The 22,231-nt window shown below is 53.2% G+C and overlaps 1 protein-coding gene across 1 annotated transcript in view; it reads right to left on the bottom strand.

Annotated features, from left to right (window-relative positions):
• Window positions 1–22,002, bottom strand: part of LOC142257460 (C2 calcium-dependent domain-containing protein 4D-like) — a 44,223-nt gene extending 22,221 nt beyond the window's left edge. Inside the window, exon 1 of the mRNA XM_075329582.1 lies at window positions 21,183–22,002. The gene's annotated coding sequence lies outside the window, so the exon portion shown is untranslated. The remainder of the gene's footprint in view (window positions 1–21,182) is intronic.
• Window positions 22,003–22,231: the final 229 nt, after the last annotated feature.

Raw genomic sequence — 22,231 nt, 5'->3', positions numbered from 1 at the left:
GCCAGGCTACTATAGCATGGAACAAACCTCCTATAGTACCCAGCGGTCCCCAAGAAGGACATTACCTGCTTCTTGGTCCTGGGGGTGGGCCAGGATGCGATGGCTTCCACTTTCTCAGGCTCGGGCTTCAGTGTTCTCCCACCTACCCGGTGACCGAGGTACTGGACCTCGCTCATGGCCAGCTGACACTTTCCCGGTTTGATGGTCAAACCTGCCCGGTGGATCCGCCTGAGCACCTGTGCTAGATGCTCTAGGTGGTCCTCCCAGGTGGGACTGAAGACGGCAATGTCATCCAGGTACGCGGCCGCGTACCCTTCAAGTCCCTTGAGCAGGGTGTTGACCATCCGCTGGAAAGTGGCAGGGGCATTCCTCATCCCGAATGGCATCACCGTGGACTCGTATAGTCCAAATGGGGTAATAAAGGTAGAGCGTTCCCTGGCCTTGCGAGTCAGGGGGATCTGCCAATATCCCCGGCTCAGATCCATGATGGTCAGGTACTGAGCCCCGGCCAACTGATCGAGCAGGTCATCGATGCGTGGCATTGGGTACGCATCGGCGACCGTGACCGCATTGAGCCCCCTGTAGTCCACGCAGAACCGAGTGGTTCGGTCCTTCTTAGGGACGAGGACTACAGGCGAGGCCCAAGCGCTGTTGGATGCCTGGATCACCCCCAGCTTCAGCATCTCGTCAATCTCCTGGCGCATGTGTTGCTGCACCTCCAGGGAGACCCGATATGCTGAACGCCGGATCGGGGGATGATCCCCAGTGTCCACGTGATGGACAGCCAAGTCAGTCCTTCCGGGCTGGTTGGTAAACAACCCCCGGAAGGGGTGTAGGGTGGCCCACAGCTGGGACCGTTGGTCCTCCAAGAGCTGGTGGCCAACCTCCACATCCTCAATGGATCCGCCTGCCCTAACCTGGGCTAGCATATCCAAGAGGGTTTCCGCTTCTCCCTCCTCGGGCAGGTTGCACACGGGGAGCGCACATGCCTCCCGCTCATGATGTGCCTTCATCATGTTCACATGGAAGGGCTTCCGCCTTCCACGGGCAGGGTCCAGGGTGACCAGGTACGTCACAGGGTTGAGCTGCTGGTACACGAGGTATGGGCCTTCCCAGGCTGCCTGAAGCTTGTCCTGTGGTACGGGGACCAGTACCCACACCTTTTGACCCACTTGGTAGGTCCTCTCACAAGCGTTCTGGTCGTACCAACGCTTCTGATCGGCCTGGGCTTGAGCCATATTGTCGTGTACCAGTTGCGTCAAGGCCTGCATTTTGTCCCGGAAGCGCATGACATACTCGATAACCGACACTCCAGGGGTGGCCAAATCCCCTTCCCAAGCCTCTTTCACCAGAGCCAGGGGGCCCCGCACACGTCGCCCGTACAGGAGCTCAAACGGTGAGAATCCTGTTGAGGCCTGTGGAACCTCCCGGTAAGCAAATAACAGGTGTGGGAGATACCGCTCCCAGTCACGCCCATGGGAGTCGACCAACATCTTAAGCATCTGCTTTAAGGTGCCATTGAACCGCTCGCACAGGCCATTAGTCTGTGGATGGTACGGGCTGGCCACCAGATGTCGCACCTGGACTTGCTTACAGAGGGCCTCCATCAGCTGGGACATGAATTGGGTCCCCCGGTCAGTGAGCATTTCCTGGGGAAAACCCACTCGGGAGAAAATCTCCAGCAATGCGGTGGCCACCTTGTCAGCCCGAATGGACGACAAGGCCACTGCTTCTGGGTACCGGGTGGCATAGTCCACTACCGTCAGTATGAAGCGTTTCCCGGAGCTGCTGGGGATGGCCAGCGGGCCGACCAGATCCACAGCCACCCTCCTGAAAGGCTCATCGATGATGGGCAGAGATACCAGTGGGGCTTTGGGGCGTGGCCCCGCCTTCCCCACTCTCTGACAGGTTTCACACGAACGGCAGTAGGCAGCCACATCGGCCCCCATTTTTGGCCAGTAGAAATGCTGGTTTAACCTGGCCTTGGTCTTAGCGATCCCTAGGTGTCCGGCCATCGGAATCTCATGTGCGATCCGCAACAACTCCGTCCGGAACGGATAGGGTACCACCAACTGTCGGTCCCTGGGCCACGCCTCCGGTGAACCCTGCTGGACCGTGGCCCGGTACAGCCGTCCTTGGTCCCAGACCACTCGCTCCGGGTCCGAGTCCGAGGGAGGCTGTGCCGCCTGCTCCTTAAGAGCTTTCAGGCTGTCGTCAGCTTCTAACGCTGCCTGAAACCCCTGACTAGATGTGGCCAGAATCGACGAGACTGTCACATCTTCAGTCAGTACCCCGGGACCTGTGTCCTGGCCTCCACCTGACTCGGCTGCCACTTGGTCAGAAGGGGAAGAGCTATCGGACCTCCGGGAGGCCCCTTGGCTTCCAGCACTCCCACTGCGGGTGACAGCGGCCACAGCCGCTGCGACCGTGGGTCGTGCCTGCTCCTCCTCCGGTCCTGACCAAGTCGCCGGTTCAGGCAGACCTACCTGGCTTCCTGACACCCCGGTTGTGGGGGAACCATGCACCGAGATCTTACCTGGGAGCACTTCCGCTCCTGGACCGGCCCCAATCTCACCTGCCTGTTCCCCTCCTGCAGCAACAGAACCCCGCTGTGAAATCTCTGGGGACCCCACATTTGCTGTGGTAGCCCCCACCCCACACACTGGTCCTCCCCCTGCAGCACCCTGCTCTCTGCTTATCCCTGCAGAGGGCAACAGATCCCAGCTCACAGGCTGGTTACTTGTAGAGGCATTGTCACACCTTTCTCTGACCCCCTCCCCTGTCACAGCTGCAGCTGAGTGTGTGTCTATGGTGTCTATGCAAGCAGAAATATCAGAGTTCACTCCCTCCTCCCTTACATCATTCATAGATAACACATTAACATTGTCCGGAGGCACGTCAGTACTGGCTGAAGGTTCAGCCCTTGGTTGGGGCCCAAACTGGGAGGTTATCTGCCCCAAATCTGTCCCAAGTAGCACGTTTGCGGGGATCCGATCAGTTACCCCCACCTCCCTCACCCCTCGCCCTGCGCCCCAGTCCACATAAATGTCAGCAACAGGCAGCGCCGGGTCAGTGCCTCCAATCCCGGAGACAGCGAGGGTTTTTCCAGGGATCAAGTCTTGGGGGGACACCATCTCAGGCCGCACCAGAGTCACCTCCGAGGCGCTGTCTCGCAGTCCTATGGTCACAGACCGGCCGACGGTGACAGGTTGGAAGCTGTCCAGGGACCTACCACCACCCCCACCCACACAATACACCTTGGGCGGCCCTTGGGACGGGGACGGAGCCGGGGCCTTGGGACGCTGAGGGCACATGGCCTTGAAGTGTCCAGGTAGGTTGCACTGGTGGCACCGTCTTGGTTCCGCCACGGGCCTGGAGAGGGGAGTTGAGGGGGACACCCCCTGCAGTCTAGGGGCAGGTGGGGCAGTCGCAGAATTCATCTTACCCCCTCTCCAGGTGCTGCTGGTGGCCGCTCTCCTGGCCTCAGGGGCCCGGTTGTTGGTGTAGTCATCGGCAAGGGCAGCTGTAGCCGTGGACCCCTTTGGCTTCTGGTCTCGGATGAACTGGCGGAGATCCTCAGGGCAGTTCCACAAGAGTTGCTCCGTGATGAACAAGTCCAGGATCTCCGGTCCGGTGGAAAGCTGCAGGCCTTGGGTCCAGTGGTCGGCAGCTCGGGCAAGTGCCCGCCTGTGGTCAGCCCAGGAGTCCTTTGGTCCCTTCTGTAGGCTCCGGAACTTCTTGCGGTAGGACTCCGGGGTGAGGTTGTACTGTTGGATCAGGGCCCGCTTGATGGTGTCGTAGCCCTGATCTGCCTCAGCAGGCAAGTCCCCAAGGACATCCAGGGCCTTACCCCTTAAACGGGGGGTCAGGTATTTGGCCCACTGGTCCTTGTTCAGATGGTGCTGCAGGCAAGTCCGTTCAAAAGCAGTCAAGAAAGAGTCCAAGTCTCCATCCTTCTCCAGCACTGGGAAGTCCTCAACACGGACCTTTGGAAGTTTGGTGTCTCGAAGGTCACGTGTGGCTGATGAGGGCCGGAGCTGAGCTAGCTGCAGCTGGTAGTCACGGTCTGCCTGTCGCTCTCGCTCTCGCTCTTCACGCGCTGCCTGCCGCTCTCGCTCCGCAGCCTCACGCTCTGCGTGCCGCTCCGCAGCCTCAGCGTCACGCGCTGCCTGCCGCTCTGCCCTGCGCTCTGCCAGGAGTTCCTTGTAGCCCTTCTGGTCTCCAGCCTGGAGAAGGGCCATAGCCATTTGAAGAAGGCTATCCGAGCCTCCCAGGCTCGGTGGAATGGCACGTGGTGATCTGCGGCACGCTGCAGAGCTAGGCGATTCACTGTCCCTTTCAGAGTGGAGGGCTGGCATCTGGCTCGTTGAGGAACCTTGGGTGAGCTGCTCCTCATCTTGTCCAGCAGTGCCAGGTTGCGCAATGTCCTCTGCAGAACGGTTTTCTGGCGTCGAGCTCCTGGAGGACTCGTGGGCAACCTCCTCATTGCTGTCCACAGCACCGTCCTCCCTCTCTTCGGCTCCTGCCTTAGCATTGGCCAGTTGCATAGCTCTGCTCCTGGTGCCATCAGCCATTCTTGCAGACTTTTGGTCACTGACACAGAACTGACACCTGATGCCTCCACCCACCTTACAGTATCTGCACTCTGACACTCTAGTGTTGAGCTAGTCTGAAGACCCCAGCAGCCACAGCTGCTGCAGGCAGTCTTTAGTGTCTGGGAGTATGGGTCTCACACTCACACACACTATTATCTCGATCCCACCGCTATGCCACCAATATGTCACAAACCACCGGGGGGGTCACTCAGAAATCCCCCGCGCTGGCTACCAGTACGTCACAATCGGGGGGTAACAAGTGGGGGTCACCCCTCCTTTATACCTCCCGGACAGACCGAGCACGTGACGCGCTCTCTAGCGCCCCTCTTATAGTCAGGCCAATTATGGAATTGCCCGACCATAAGCAAGGAGGCCGCTATACTACTTATGCCGATTATTGAAGGGTCCCCGGTGAGAGTAAGGTATATATTCCCCCGACCTCCGCGGGCGGAATATATAAAATCTCCCCGAATCTCACTGGCCTCCCCACAATAATCCTTGGCACAATTCGCTGCCACCAACCGATTTACGGTAACTATTAGCCGAACACACAGACGTGGGATTCAAGATCGAGATAACAGAACAGCCCAAGATTAATTATATAATTTAATCAGCCTAAAGCACACTAGAAACTACAATATATACAATAGGGAATCTACAGAATATACATATGTCAGAGTACAGTTACAATCAAAGCATGGGTTACAAACAGGCATACACAGTTCCAGCAGTTACCTTGTTGCGTCTGGCCACAGGGGGGCGCTGTAGACCAGGTTTCCAGGAACTCCCACAGAGTGACCCCCAGCGAAAGAACACTGGAAAATGGCCGAAGTAGGGTTATCAACCTGGGCAGATCCAGGTCCCCTCCTACCTTAGTGACCTCAGAGGGAGCACTGCTCCACCCCTGGCTGGAGTTAGGGACAAAATCCACAACATGGAATATGGCCATAACTTTGCCTGGGAGCGTCATAGGCGGACGCCAATGCTCTCATTGTGACAGTTATGAATTTAGCTACAGAACGAGGGGACTCATGACCTGTCTGCCAGTTCCCCATTGGCTGATATCACGCCTGGGGCATTTCCCAATGTCCTGCTCCCATAAAAAGGGTGTGCCGGCATCGTCCGCATGCGGAGACACCATTTTTATGGTTGCCGTATTTATCGGAAATATGGCTTGCGAGATATGAACCATTTTTTACTGGAGTCGTTCTGTCTAGCTAGTTCCATAGCCTTGCTAATGAGATACAACTCTTGTTACAGGGTGACGGCAGGGAGTCATCCTGTGTCCATTGTTCCCACACCACCTCATTTCCATATCACAGGACATGGCCATGGAGGTGTAAGTGGAACACTGAGAACAAGAAGGGAGGGGGCACTGCCAGGGAGTGATGAGGGATTATGACTGGAGTCATAATTCATCTTCATATCCCGGGATTTGCCTCACAACTCCCCGCACCCTGTATCCTCTGTAGTATAACACTCCCCGCACCCTGTATCATCTGTAGTATAACACTCCCCGCACCCTGTATCCTCTGTAGTATAACACTCCCCGCACCCTGTATCCTATGTAGTATAATGCTCCCCGCACCCTGTATCTTCTGTAGTATAACGCTCCCCGCACCCTGTATCCTCTGTAGTATAATGCTCCCCGCACCCTGTATCTTCTGTAGTATAACACTCCCCGCACCCTGTATCCTCTGTAGTATAACACTCCCCGCACCCTGTATCCTCTGTAATATAACACTCCCCGCACCCTGTATCCTATGTAGTATAACACTCCCCGCACCCTGTATCCTCTGTAGTATAACACTCCCCGCACCCTGTATCCTCTGTAGTATAACACTCCCCGCACCCTGTATCCTCTGTAGTATAACACTCCCCGCACCCTGTATCCCCTGTAGTATAACACTCCCCGCACCCTGTATCCTCTGTGGTATAACACTCCCAACACCCTGTATCCTCTGTAGTATAACACTCCCCGCACCCTGTTTCCTCTGTAGTATAACGCTCCCTGCACCCTGTTTCCTCTGTAGTATAACACTCCCCGCACCCTGTATCCTCTGTAATATAACACTCCCCGCACCCTGTATCCCCTGTAGTATAACGCTCCCCGCACCCTGTATCCCCTGTAGTATAACACTCCCCGCACCCTGTATCCTCTGTAGTATAATGCTCCCCGCACCCTGTATCCTCTGTAGTATAATGCTCCCCGCACCCTGTATCCTCTGTAGTATAACACTCCCCGCACCCTGTATCCTCTGTAGTATAACACTCCCCGCACCCTGTATCCTCTGTAATATAACACTCCCCGCACCCTGTATCCCCTGTAGTATAACACTCCCCGCACCCTGTATCCTCTGTAGTATAACACTCCCCGCACCCTGTATCCTCTGTAGTATAACACTCCCCGCACCCTGTATCCTCTGTAGTATAACACTCCCTGCACCCTGTATCCTCTGTAGTATAACACTCCCCGCACCCTGTATCCTCTGTAGTATAACACTCCCCGCACCCTGTATCCTCTGTAATATAACACTCCCCGCACCCTGTATCCTCTGTAGTATAACACTCCCCGCACCCTGTATCCTCTGTAGTATAACACTCCCCGCACCCTGTATCCTCTGTAGTATAACACTCCCCACACCCTGTATCCTCTATAGTATAACACTCCCCGCACCCTGTATCCTCTGTAGTATAACGCTCCCCGCACCCTGTATCCTCTGTAGTATAACACTCCCCGCACCCTGTATCCTCTGTAGTATAATGCTCCCTGCACCCTGTATCCTCTGTAGTATAACACTCCCCGCACCCTGTATCCTCTGTAGTATAATGATCCCCGCACCCTGTATCCTCTGTAGTATAACACTCCCCGCACCCTGTATCCTCTGTAGTATAACACTCCCCGCACCCTGTATCCTCTGTAGTATAACACTCCCCACACCCTGTATCCCCTGTAGTATAACACTCCCCGCACCCTGTATCCCCTGTAGTATAACACTCCCCGCACCCTGTATCCTCTGTAGTATAACACTCCCCACACCCTGTATCCCCTGTAGTATAACACTCCCCGCACCCTGTATCCTCTGTAGTATAACACTCCCCACACCCTGTATCCTCTGTAGTATAACACTCCCCGCACCCTGTATCCTCTGTAGTATAACACTCCCCGCACCCTGTATCCTCTGTAGTATAACACTCCCCACACCCTGTATCCTCTGTAGTATAATGCTCCCCGCACCCTGTATCCTCTGTAGTATAACACTCCCCGCACCCTGTATCCTCTGTAGTATAACGCTCCCCGCACCCTGTATCCTCTGTAGTATAACAGTCCCCGCACCCTGTATCCTCTGTAGTATAACACTCCCCGCACCCTGTATCCTCTGTAGTATAACACTCCCCGCACCCTGTATCCCCTGTAGTATAACGCTCCCCGCACCCTGTATCCCCTGTAGTATAACACTCCCCGCACCCTGTATCCTCTGTAGTATAACACTCCCCGCACCCTGTATCCTCTGTAGTATAACACTCCCCGCACCCTGTATCCTCTGTAGTATAACAGTCCCCGCACCCTGTATCCTCTGTAGTATAACACTCCCCGCACCCTGTATCCTCTGTAGTATAACACTCCCTGCACCCTGTATCCTCTGTAGTATAACACTCCCTGCATCCTGTATCCTCTGTAGTATAACGCTCCCCGCACCCTGTATCCTCTGTAGTATAACAGTCCCCGCACCCTGTATCCTCTGTAGTATAACGCTCCCCGCACCCTGTATCCTCTGTAGTATAACACTCCCCGCACCCTGTATCCTCTGTAGTATAACACTCCCCGCACCCTGTATCCTCTGTAGTATAACACTCCCCGCACCCTGTATCCTCTGTAGTATAACACTCCCCGCGCCCTGTATCCTCTGTAGTATAACACTCCCCGCACCCTGTATCCTCTGTAGTATAACACTCCCCGCACCCTGTATCCCCTGTAGTATAACGCTCCCCGCACCCTGTATCCCCTGTAGTATAACACTCCCCGCACCCTGTATCCTCTGTAGTATAACACTCCCCGCACCCTGTATCCTCTGTAGTATAACACTCCCCGCACCCTGTATCCTCTGTAGTATAACACTCCCCGCACCCTGTATCCTCTGTAGTATAACACTCCCCGCACCCTGTATCCCCTGTAGTATAACACTCCCCGCACCCTGTATCCTCTGTAGTATAACACTCCCCGCACCCTGTATCCTCTGTAGTATAACACTCCCCGCACCCTGTATCCTCTGTAGTATAACAGTCCCCGCACCCTGTATCCTCTGTAGTATAACACTCCCCGCACCCTGTATCCTCTGTAGTATAACACTCCCTGCACCCTGTATCCTCTGTAGTATAACACTCCCTGCATCCTGTATCCTCTGTAGTATAACACTCCCCGCACCCTGTATCCTCTGTAGTATAACACTCCCTGCACCCTGTATCCTCTGTAGTATAACACTCCCCGCACCCTGTATCCTCTGTAGTATAACACTCCCCGCGCCCTGTATCCTCTGTAGTATAACACTCCCCGCACCCTGTATCCTCTGTAGTATAACACTCCCCGCACCCTGTATCATCTGTAGTATAACACTCCCCGCACCCTGTATCCTCTGTAGTATAACACTCCCCGCACCCTGTATCCTATGTAGTATAATGCTCCCCGCACCCTGTATCTTCTGTAGTATAACGCTCCCCGCACCCTGTATCTTCTGTAGTATAACGCTCCCCGCACCCTGTATCCTCTGTAGTATAACACTCCCCGCTCCCTGTATCTTCTGTAGTATAACACTCCCCGCACCCTGTATCCTCTGTAGCATAACACTCCCCGCACCCTGTATCTTCTATAGTATAACGCTCCCCGCACCCTGTATCCTCTGTAGTATAACACTGCCCGCTCCCTGTATCTTCTGTAGTATAACACTCCCCGCACCCTGTATCCTCTGTAGCATAACACTCCCCGCACCCTGTATCTTCTGTAGTATAACGCTCCCCGCACCCTGTATCCTCTGTAGTATAACGCTCCCCGCACCCTGTATCTTCTGTAGTATAACACTCCCTGCACCCTGTATCTTCTGTAGTATAACACTCCCCGCACCCTGTATCCTCTGTAGTATAACACTCCCCGCACCCTGTATCTTCTGTAGTATAACACTCCCCGCACCCTGTATCCTCTGTAGTATAACGCTCCCCGCACCCTGTATCTTCTGTAGTATAACACTCCCCGCACCCTGTATCCTCTGTAGTATAACGCTCCCTGCACCCTGTATCCTCTGTAGTATAACACTCCCCGCACCCTGTATCCTCTGTAGTATAATGCTCCCCGCACCCTGTATCCTCTGTAGTATAACACTCCCTGCACCCTGTATCTTCTGTAGTATAACGCTCCCCGCACCCTGTATCCTCTGTAATATAACACTCCCCGCACCCTGTATCCTCTGTAATATAACACTCCCTGCACCCTGTATCCTCTGTAGTATAACGCTCCCCGCACCCTGTATCCTCTGTAGTATAACACTCCCCGCACCCTGTATCCTCTGTAGTATAACACTCCCTGCACCCTGTATCTTCTGTAGTATAACGCTCCCCGCACCCTGTATCCTCTGTAGTATAACACTCCCCGCACCCTGTATCTTCTGTAGTATAACACTCCCCGCACCCTGTATCCTCTGTAGTATATTACTCCCCGCACCCTGTATCCTCTGTAGTATAACGCTCCCCGCACCCTGTATCTTCTGCAGTATAACACTCCCCGCACCCTGTATCCTCTGTAGTATAATGCTCCCCGCACCCTGTATCCTCTGCAGTATAACGCTCCCCGCACCTTGTATCCTCTGTAGTATAACACTCCCCACACCCTGTATCCTCTGTAGTATAACACTCCACGCACCCTGTATCCTCTGTAGTATAACACTCCCCGCACCCTGTATCCCCTGTAGTATAACACTCCCCGCACCCTGTATCCTCTGTAGTATAACACTCCCCGCACCCTGTATCCTCTGTAGTATAACACTCCCCGCACCCAGTATCCTCTGTAGTATAACGCTCCCCGCATCCTGTATCCTCTGTAGTATAACACTCCCCGCACCCTGTATCCTTTGTAGTATAACACTCCCCGCACCCTGTATCCCCTGTAGTATAACACTCCCCGCACCCTGTATCCTCTGTAGTATAACACTCCCCGCACCCTGTATCCTCTGTAGTATAACACTCCCCGCACCCTGTATCCTCTGTAGTATAACGCTCCCCGCACCCTGTATCCTCTGTAGTATAACGCTCCCCGCACCCTGTATCCTCTGTAGTATAACGCTCCCCGCACCCTGTATCCCCTGTAGTAACACACTCCCCGCACCCTGTATCCCCTGTAGTATAACACTCCCCGCACCCTGTATCCCCTGTAGTATAACGCTCCCCGCACCCTGTATCCCCTGTAGTATAACGCTCCCCGCACTGTGTATCCTCTGTAATATAACACTCCCCGCACCCTGTATCCCCTGTAGTATAACACTCCCCGCACCCTGTATCCTCTGTAGTATAACACTCCCCGCACCCTGTATCCCCTGTAGTATAACACTCCACGCACCCTGTATCCTCTGTAGTATAACGCTCCCCGCACCCTGTATCCTCTGTAGTATAACGCTCCCCGCACCCTGTATCCTCTGTAGTATAACGCTCCCCGCACCCTGTATCCTCTGTAGTATAACACTCCCCGCACCCTGTATCCTCTGTAGTATAACACTCCCCACACCCTGTATCCTCTGTAGTATAACACTCCCCGCACCCTGTATCCTCTGTACTATAATGCTCCCCGCACCCTGTATCCCCTGTAGTATAACACTCTCTGCACCGTGTATCCCCTGTAGTATAACACTCCCCGCACCCTGTACCCTCTGTAGTATAACACTCCCCGCACCCTGTATCCCCTGTAGTATAACACTCCCCGCACCCTGTATCCCCTGTAGTATAACACTCCCCGCACCCTGTATCCCCTGTAGTATAACGCTCCCCGCACCCTGTATCCCCTGTAGTATAACGCTCACCGCACTGTGTATCCTCTGTAATATAACACTCCCCGCACCCTGTATCCCCTGTAGTATAACACTCCCCGCACCCTGTATCCCCTGTAGTATAACACTCCCCGCACCCTGTATCCTCTGTAGTATAACACTCCCCGCACCCTGTATCCTCTGTAGTATAACACTCCCCGCACCCTGTATCCCCTGTAGTATAACACTCCCCGCACCCTGTATCCTCTGTAGTATAACGCTCCCCGCACCCTGTATCCTCTGTAGTATAACGCTCCCCGCACCCTGTATCCCCTGTAGTATAACGCTCCCCGCACTGTGTATCCTCTGTAATATAACACTCCCCGCACCCTGTATCCCCTGTAGTATAACACTCCCCGCACCCTGTATCCTCTGTAGTATAACACTCCCCGCACCCTGTATCCCCTGTAGTATAACACTCCCCGCACCCTGTATCCTCTGTAGTATAACGCTCCCCGCACCTTGTATCCTCTGTAGTATAACGCTCCCCGCACCCTGTATCCTCTGTAGTATAACGCTCCCCGCACCCTGTATCCTCTGTAGTATAACGCTCCCCGCACCCTGTATCCTCTGTAGTATAACGCTCCCCGCACCCTGTATCCTCTGTAGTATAACACTCCCCACACCCTGTATCCTCTGTAGTATAACACTCCCCGCACCCTGTATCCTCTGTACTAAAATGCTCCCCGCACCCTGTATCCCCTGTAGTATAACACTCTCTGCACCGTGTATCCCCTGTAGTATAACACTCCCCGCACCCTGTACCCTCTGTAGTATAACACTCCCCGCAACCTGTATCCCCTGTAGTATAACACTCCCCGCACCCTGTATCCCCTGTAGTATAACACTTCCCGCACCCTGTATCCCCTGTAGTATAACGCTCCCCGCACCCTGTATCCCCTGTAGTATAACACTCCCCGCACCCTGTATCCTCTGTAGTATAACACTCCCCGCACCCTGTATCCCCTGTAGTATAACACTCCCCGCACCCTGTATCCTCTGTAGTATAACGCTCCCCGCACCCTGTATCCTCTGTAGTATAACGCTCCCCGCACCCTGTATCCTCTGTAGTATAACTCTCCCCGCACCCTGTATCCTCTGTAGTATAACACTCCCCGCACCCTGTATCCTCTGTAGTATAACACTCCCCACACCCTGTATCCTCTGTAGTATAACACTCCCCGCACCCTGTATAGTCTGTACTATAATGCTCCCCGCACCCTGTATCCCCTGTAGTATAACTCTCCCCGCACCCTGTATCCTCTGTAGTATAACACTCCCCGCACCCTGTATCCTCTGTAGTATAACACTCCCCACACCCTGTATCCCCTGTAGTATAACACTCCCCGCACCCTGTACCATGTGTAGTATAACACTCCCCACACCCTGTATCCCCTGTAGTATAACACTCCCCGCACCCTGTATCCCCTGTAGTATAACACTCCCCGCACCCTGTATCCCCTGTAGTATAACGCTCCCCGCACCCTGTATCCCCTGTAGTATAACGCTCCCCGCACTGTGTATCCTCTGTAGCATAACACTCCCCGCACCCTGTATCTTCTGTAGTATAACGCTCCCCGCACCCTGTATCCTCTGTAGTATAACACTCCCTGCACCCTGTATCTTCTGTAGTATAACACTCCCCGCACCCTGTATCCTCTGTAGTATAACACTTCCCGCACCCTGTATCTTCTGTAGTATAACACTCCCCGCACCCTGTATCCTCTGTAGTATAATGCTCCCCGCACCCTGTATCTTCTGTAGTATAACACTCCCCGCACCCTGTATCCTCTGTAGTATAACGCTCCCTGCACCCTGTATCCTCTGTAGTATAACACTCCCCGCACCCTGTATCCTCTGTAGTATAATGCTCCCCGCACCCTGTATCCTCTGTAGTATAACACTCCCTGCACCCTGTATCTTCTGTAGTATAACACTCCCCACACCCTGTATCCTCTGTAGCATAATGCTACCCGCACCCTGTATCCTCTGTAATATAACACTCCCCGCACCCTGTATCCTCTGTAATATAACACTCCCTGCACCCTGTATCCTCTGTAGTATAACGCTCCCCGCACCCTGTATCCTCTGTAGTATAACACTCCCCGCACCCTGTATCCTCTGTAGTATAACACTCCCTGCACCCTGTATCTTCTGTAGTATAACGCTCCCCGCACCCTGTATCCTCTGTAGTATAACACTCCCCGCACCCTGTATCCTCTGTAGTATAACACTCCCCGCACCCTGTATCCTCTGTAGTATAACGCTCCCCGCACCCTGTATCTTCTGCAGTATAACACTCCCCGCACCCTGTATCCTCTGTAGTATAATGCTCCCCGCACCCTGTATCGTCTGCAGTATAACGCTCCCCGCACCCTGTATCCTCTGTAGTATAACACTCCCCGCACCCTGTATCCTCTGTAGTATAACACTCCCCGCACCCTGTATCCTCTGTAGTATAACACTCCCCGCACCCTGTATCCCTTGTAGTATAACACTCCCCGCACCCTGTATCCTCTGTAGTATAACACTCCCCGCACCCTGTATCCTCTGTAGAATAACACTCCCCGCACCCTGTATCCTCTGTAGTATAACGCTCCCCGCACCCTGTATCCTCTGTAGTATAACACTCCCCGCACCCTGTATCCTCTGTAGTATAACACTCCCCGCACCCTGTATCCCCTGTAGTATAACGCTCCCCGCACCCTGTATCCCCTGTAGTATAACGCTCCCCGCACTGTGTATCCTCTGTAATATAACACTCCCCGCACCCTGTATCCCCTGTAGTATAACACTCCCCGCACCCTGTATCCTCTGTAGTATAACACTCCCCGCACCCTGTATCCCCTGTAGTATAACACTCCCCGCACCCTGTATTCTCTGTAGTATAACGCTCCCCGCACCCTGTATCCTCTGTAGTATAACGCTCCCCGCACCCTGTATCCTCTGTAGTATAACGCTCCCCGCACCCTGTATCCTCTGTAGTATAACACTCCCCGCACCCTGTATCCTCTGTAGTATAACACTCCCCACACCCTGTATCCTCTGTAGTATAACACTCCCCGCACCCTGTATCCTCTGTACTATAATGCTCCCCGCACCCTGTATCCCCTGTAGTATAACACTCTCTGCACCGTGTATCCCCTGTAGTATAACACTCCCCACACCCTGTACCCTCTGTAGTATAACACTCCCCGCACCCTGTATCCCCTGTAGTATAACACTCCCCGCACCCTGTATCCCCTGTAGTATAACACTCCCCGCACCCTGTATCCCCTGTAGTATAACGCTCCCCGCACCCTGTATCCCCTGTAGTATAACGCTCCCCGCACTGTGTATCCTCTGTAATATAACACTCCCCGCACCCTGTATCCTCTGTAGTATAACACTCCCCGCACCCTGTATCCCCTGTAGTATAACACTCCCTGCACCCTGTATCCTCTGTAGTATAACGCTCCCCGCACCCTGTATCCTCTGTAGTATAACGCTCCCCGCACCCTGTATCCTCTGTAGTATAACACTCCCCGCACCCTGTATCCTCTGTAGTATAACGCTCCCCGCACCCTGTATCCTCTGTAGTATAACACTCCCCGCACCCTGTATCCTCTGTAATATAACACTCCCCGCACCCTGTATCCCCTGTAGTATAACGCTCCCCGCACCCTGTATCCCCTGTAGTATAACACTCCCCGCACCCTGTATCCTCTGTAGTATAACACTCCCCGCACCCTGTATCCTCTGTAGTATAACGTTCCCCGCACCCTGTATCCTCTGTAGTATAACACTCCCCGCACCCTGTATCCCCTGTAGTATAACGCTCCCCGCACCCTGTATCCCCTGTAGTATAACGCTCCCCGTACCCTGTATCCTCTGTAGTATAACACTCCCTGAACCCTGTATCTTCTGTAATATAACACTCCCCGCACCCTGTATCCTCTGTAGTATAACGCTCCCCGCACCCTGTATCCTCTGTAGTATAACGCTCCCCGCACCCTGTATCCCCTGTAGTATACCGCTCCCCGCACCCTGTATCCTCTGTAGTATAACGCTCCCCGCACCCTGTATCCTCTGTAGTATAACGCTCCCCGCACCCTGTATCCTCTGTAGTATAACGCTCCCCGCACCCTGTATCCTCTGTAGTATAACGCTCCCCGCACCCTGTATCCTCTATAGTATAACGCTCCCCGCACCCTGTATCCTCTGTAGTATAACGCTCCCCGCACCCTGTATCTTCTGTAATATAACACTCCCCGCACCCTGTATCCTCTGTAGTATAACGCTCCCCGCACCCTGTATCCTCTGTAGTATAATGCTCCCCGCACCCTGCATCTTCTGTAATATAACACTCCCCGCACCCTGTATCCTCTGTAGTATAACGCTCCCCGCACCCTGTATCCTCTGTAGTATAACATTCCCCGCACCCTGTATCCTCTGTAGTATAATGCTCCCCGCACCCTGTATCCTCTGTAGTATAACGCTCCCCGCACCCTGTATCCCCTGTAGTATAACGCTCCCCGCACCCTGTATCCTCTGTAGTATAACACTCCCCGCACCCTGTATCCTCTGTAGTATAACACTCCCCACACCCTGTATCCTCTGTAGTATAACACTCCCCGCACCCTGTATCCTCTGTAGTATAACACTCCCCGCACCCTGTATCCTCTATAGTATAACACTCTCTGCACCATATATCCTCTGTAGTATAATGCTCCCCGCACCCTGTATCCTCTGTAGTATAACACTCCCCGCACCCTGTATCCTCTGTAATATAACGCTCCCCGCACCCTGTATCCTCTGTAGTATAACACTCCCCGCACCCTGTATCCTCTGTAGTATAACGCTCCCCGCACCCTGTATCCTCTGTAGTATAATGCTCCCCGCACCCTGTATCTTCTGTAATATAACACTCCCCGCACCCTGTATCCTCTGTAGTATAACGCTCCCCGCACCCTGTATCCTCTGTAGTATAACATTCCCCGCACCCTGTATCCTCTGTAGTATAATGCTCCCCGCACCCTGTATCCTCTTTAGTATAACGCTCCCCGCACCCTGTATCCCCTGTAGTATAACGCTCCCCGCACCCTGTATCCTCTGTAGTATAACGCTCCCCGCACCCTGTATCCTCTGTAGTATAACACTCCCCGCACCCTGTATCCTCTGTAGTATAACACTCCCCGTACCCTGTATCCTCTGTAGTATAACACTCCCCGCACCCTGTATCCTCTGTAGTATAACACTCTCTGCACCCTGTATCCTCTGTAGTATAATTCTCCCCGTACCCTGTATCCTCTGTAGTATAACACTCCCCGCACCCTGTATCCTCTGTAGTATAACACTCCCCGCACCCTGTATCCTCTGTAGTATAACACTCTCTGCACCGTGTATCCTCTGTAGTATAATGCTCCCCGCACCCTGTATCCTCTGTAGTATAACACTCCCCGCACCCTGTATCCTCTGTAATATAACACTCCCCGCACCCTGTATCCTCTGTAGTATAACACTCTCTGCACCCTGTATCCTCTGTAGTATAACACTCCCCGCACCCTGTATCCTCTGTAGTATAACACTCCCCGCACCCTGTATCCTTTGTAGTATAACACTCTCTGCACCGTGTATCCTCTGTAGTATAATGCTCCCCGCACCCTGTATCCTCTGTAGTATAACACTCCCCGCACCCTGTATCCTCTGTAGTATAACACTCCCCGCACCCTGTATCCCCTGTAGTATAACACTCCCCGCACCCTGTATCCTCTGTAGTATAACACTCCCCGCACCCTGTATCCTCTGTAGTATAACGCTCCCCGCACCCTGTATCCCCTGTAGTATAACGCTCCCCGCACCCTGTATCTTCTGTAGTATAACACTCCCCGCACCCTGTATCTTCTGTAGTATAACGCTCCCCGCACCCTGTATCCTCTGTAGTATAACACTCTCTGCACCCTGTATCCTCTGTAGTATAACACTCCCCGCACCCTGTATCCTCTGTAGTATAACGCTCCCCGCACCCTGTATCCTCTGTAGTATAACACTCTCTGCACCCTGTATCCTCTGTAGTATAACACTCCCCGCACCCTGTATCCTCTGTAGTATAACACTCCCCGCACCCTGTATCCTTTGTAGTATAACACTCTCTGCACCGTGTATCCTCTGTAGTATAATGCTCCCCGCACCCTGTATCCTCTGTAGTATAACACTCCCCGCACCCTGTATCCTCTGTAGTATAACGCTCCCCGCACCCTGTATCTTCTGTAGTATAACACTCCCCGCACCCTGTATCTTCTGTAGTATAACGCTCCCCGCACCCTGTATCCTCTGTAGTATAACACTCTCTGCACCCTGTATCCTCTGTAGTATAACACTCCCCGCACCCTGTATCCTCTGTAGTATAACGCTCCCCGCACCCTGTATCCTCTGTAGTATAACACTCCCCGCACCCTGTATCCTCTGTAGTATAACACTCCCCGCACCCTGTATCCTTTGTAGTATAACACTCTCTGCACCGTGTATCCTCTGTAGTATAACACTCCCCGCACCCTGTATCCTCTGTAGTATAACACTCCCCGCACCCTGTATCCCCTGTAGTATAACACTCCCCGCACCCTGTATCCTCTGTAGTATAACACTCCCCGTACCCTGTATCCCCTGTAGTATAACACTCCCCGTACCCTGTATCCTCTGTAGTATAACGCTCCCCGCACCCTGTATCCTCTGTAGTATAACACTCTCTGCACCCTGTATCCTCTGTAGTATAATTCTCCCCGCACCCTGTATCCTCTGTAGTATAACACTCCCCGCACCCTGTATCCTCTGTAGTATAACGCTCCCCGCACCCTGTATCCCCTGTAGTATAACACTCCCCGCACCCTGTATCCTCTGTAGTATAACACTCCCCGCACCCTGTATCCTCTGTAGTATAACGCTCCCCGCACCCTGTATCCTCTGTAGTATAACACTCTCTGCACCCTGTATCCTCTGTAGTATAACACTCCCCGCACCCTGTATCCTCTGTAGTATAACACTCCCCGCACCCTGTATCCTTTGTAGTATAACACTCCCCGCACCCTGTATCCTCTGTAGTATAACACTCCCCGCACCCTGTATCCCCTGTAGTATAACACTCCCCGAACCCTGTATCCTCTGTAGTATAACACTCCCCGTACCCTGTATCCCCTGTAGTATAACACTCCCCGTACCCTGTATCCTCTGTAGTATAACGCTCCCCGCACCCTGTATCCTCTGTAGTATAACACTCCCCGCACCCTGTATCCTCTGTAGTATAACGCTCCCCGCACCCTGTATCCCCTGTAGTATAACGCTCCCCGCACCCTGTATCCTCTGTAGTATAACACTCCCCGCACCCTGTATCCTCTGTAGTATAACGCTCCCCGCACCCTGTATCCTCTGTAGTATAACACTCTCTGCACCCTGTATCCTCTGTAGTATAACACTCCCCGCACCCTGTATCCTCTGTAGTATAACACTCCCCGCACCCTGTATCCTTTGTAGTATAACACTCCCCGCACCCTGTATCCTCTGTAGTATAACACTCCCCGCACCCTGTATCCCCTGTAGTATAACACTCCCCGAACCCTGTATCCTCTGTAGTATAACACTCCCCGTACCCTGTATCCCCTGTAGTATAACACTCCCCGTACCCTGTATCCTCTGTAGTATAACGCTCCCCGCACCCTGTATCCTCTGTAGTATAACACTCCCCGCACCCTGTATCCTCTGTAGTATAACGCTCCCCGCACCCTGTATCCCCTGTAGTATAACGCTCCCCGCACCCTGTATCTTCTGTAGTATAACGCTCCCCGCACCCTGTATCCTCTGTAGTATAACACTCCCCGCACCCTGTATCCTCTGTAGTATAATGCTCCCCGCACCCTGTATCCTCTGTAGTATAACGCTCCCCGCACCCTGTATCCTCTGTAGTATAATGCTCCCCGCACCCTGTATCCCCTGTAGTATAACAGTCCCCGCACCCTGTATCTTCTGTAGTATAACACTCCCCGCACCCTGTATCTTCTGTAGTATAACGCTCCCCGCACCCTGTATCCTCTGTAGTATAATTCTCCCCGTACCCTGTATCCTCTGTAGTATAATGATCTATATCCTGCAGTATACAGTTTTCTCTTTCTTTGCAGTTTAGCCAACTTGACTTCTGTTTTTTTTATGGACAGTTTACCAGAAAAACAAAACATGTGCCCCCATATATATACCATCCGATGGTCTCTCTGTAGTGGTGTTCCCCGTGTGCCCCCAGATATATGCCATCCGATGGTCCCTCTATAGTGCTGCTCCCCGTGTACACCCACATATATGCCTTCCAATGGTCTCTCTATACTGGTGTCCCCCCATGTGCCCCCACATATATGCCATCCGAATGTCTCTGTGTAGTACTGTCCCCCCATGTGCCCTCCATATATATGCCATCCGATGGTCTCTCTGTAATGGTATCCCCCATGTGCTCCCACATATATGCCATCCGATGGTCTCTCTGTAGTGGTATCCCCTATGTGTCCCTACATATATGCCATCCGATGTTCTCTCTGTAGTACTGTCCCCCCATGTGCCCTCCATATATATGCCATCCGATGGTCTCTCTGTAGTGGTATCCCCCATGTGCGCCCACATATATGCCATTTGATGGTCCCTCTGTAGTGGTGTCCCCCATGTGCCCCCACATCCCCACATATATGCCGTCTGATGGTCTCTCTGTAGAGCTGTTCCCCATGTGCCCCCACATATATGCCATTCCATGGTCCCTCTGTAGTGATGTCCCCCATGTGCCCCCACATATATGCCGTCCGATGGTCTCTCTGTAGTGGTATCCCCCATGTGCCCCCACATATATGCCATCCGATGGTCTCTCTGTAGTGGTATCCCCCATGTGCCCCCACATATATGCCGTCCGATGGTCTCTCTGTAGGGGTATCCCCCATGTGCCCCCACATATATGCCATCTGATGGTCTCTCTGTAGTGCTGCCCCCCATGTGCCCCCCACATCCGATGGTCTCTCTGTAGTGGATCCCCCATGTGCCCCCACATATATGCCATCCGATGGTCTCTCTGTAGTGGTGTCCCCCGTTTGCCCCCACATATATGCCATCCGATGGTCTCTCTGTAGTGGTGTCCCCCGTTTGCCCCCACATATATGCCATCCGATGGTCTCTCTGTAGTGGTGTCCGCCGTTTGCCCCCACATATATGCCATCCAATGGTCTCTCTGTAGTGGTATCCCCCATGTGCCCCCACATATATGCCATCCGATGGTCTCTCTGTAGTGGTGTCCCCCGTTTGCCCCCACATATATGCCATCCAATGGTCTCTCTGTAGTGGTATCCCCCATGTGCCCCCACATATATGCCATCCGATGGTCTCTCTGTAGTGGTGTCCCCCGTTTGCCCCCACATATATGCCATCCGATGGTCTCTCTGTAGTGGTGTCCCCCGTTTTCCCCCAGATATATGCCATCCGGTGGTCCTCTGTAGTGGTATCCCCCATGTGCCCTCCTCACCTGTGTATCCTTGCGTCCTCCGTCTGACAAGTCTCTGTGCTCGGTGTGATCCTCGCCACCTTCTATAGTCCCTCTACGACGTCACTTGTTGATCCACCTCCTTGAAGTCATTGTCTCTCCCTCATCTGGCACAGCCACCGGATCAGCCCCATCTCTGAGATTTCCTCGGGGAACCCCGACGTCCTCCGCCCCCTCTTACTTTACATTAAGCCTTGCCCCAGGAGCGTTTTTCCTTTTTCTTCTGGAGTGTTAGAAGCCGGTACAATCCTGCGTCTTCTTTGTTAGGATTTATGTCAAATGTTTTCAGACACAAAAAAGGCGCAAGCGATCGCACCCGGTCGGCAATTTCCGGTAAAACGTAAACACATTAGTCTTATCTGAGTTTTTCAAACATGCCATTTGGGCGGTCGGGGGAATCGGATCCAACGTTACCCTGTGATATAAGTAACTATCATACCATTCTACACATCACCAGATGCAGAGGAGATTTTCCTCTTAGGCTCGAGCACGCAATGTCATGGCCAGCAATAATTCTTCATATCACGATGAATAGAAGCCCTTCATTGCATTTCCTATTTTCTCCTAGCCCTTTCATGGCCGATTACACTTATACTGAGGGTTGTACCTCTCCGGCTCGCACAATAATACCTCCATCTCGATGACTTTGTCGCTCCTGGTAACGGTGGAGCTGCTATTATTAATGCTCTCCCACTTCAAAGGCCCCCGATGAATGGTGAGTGCGGAACGAGCCAGGTGCAGGAGGGATGACGACATCCCCATCACACGGGAAAGACCACTCGCCTCATAGCACAATGACCATCTCCACGTATTCCCAGTATTACACTGACTCATCGTCCTCACAGCTGAGACTTGTCCATCGGTGGAGGATGGAACGTGGTCAGTCCATATCAATGTTACTGCCCATGATGGCTCCAGCTTTCGAGGACCCAGGACTAAGTCAGTTGCCCCTAATTTCCCTTTTTTCAGGGAGATACAAACCCTCACCCCTCCATCATGCCTACATTCTGGTACAGCACCCCCACTTTGCT

Source organism: Anomaloglossus baeobatrachus, chromosome 12 (assembly GCF_048569485.1).
Source record: "Anomaloglossus baeobatrachus isolate aAnoBae1 chromosome 12, aAnoBae1.hap1, whole genome shotgun sequence".
Taxonomy (NCBI): Eukaryota; Metazoa; Chordata; class Amphibia; order Anura; family Aromobatidae; genus Anomaloglossus; species Anomaloglossus baeobatrachus.
The sequence above is the reverse complement of the archived record's forward strand: the minus strand, read 5'-3'. Positions and strand labels throughout refer to the sequence as shown.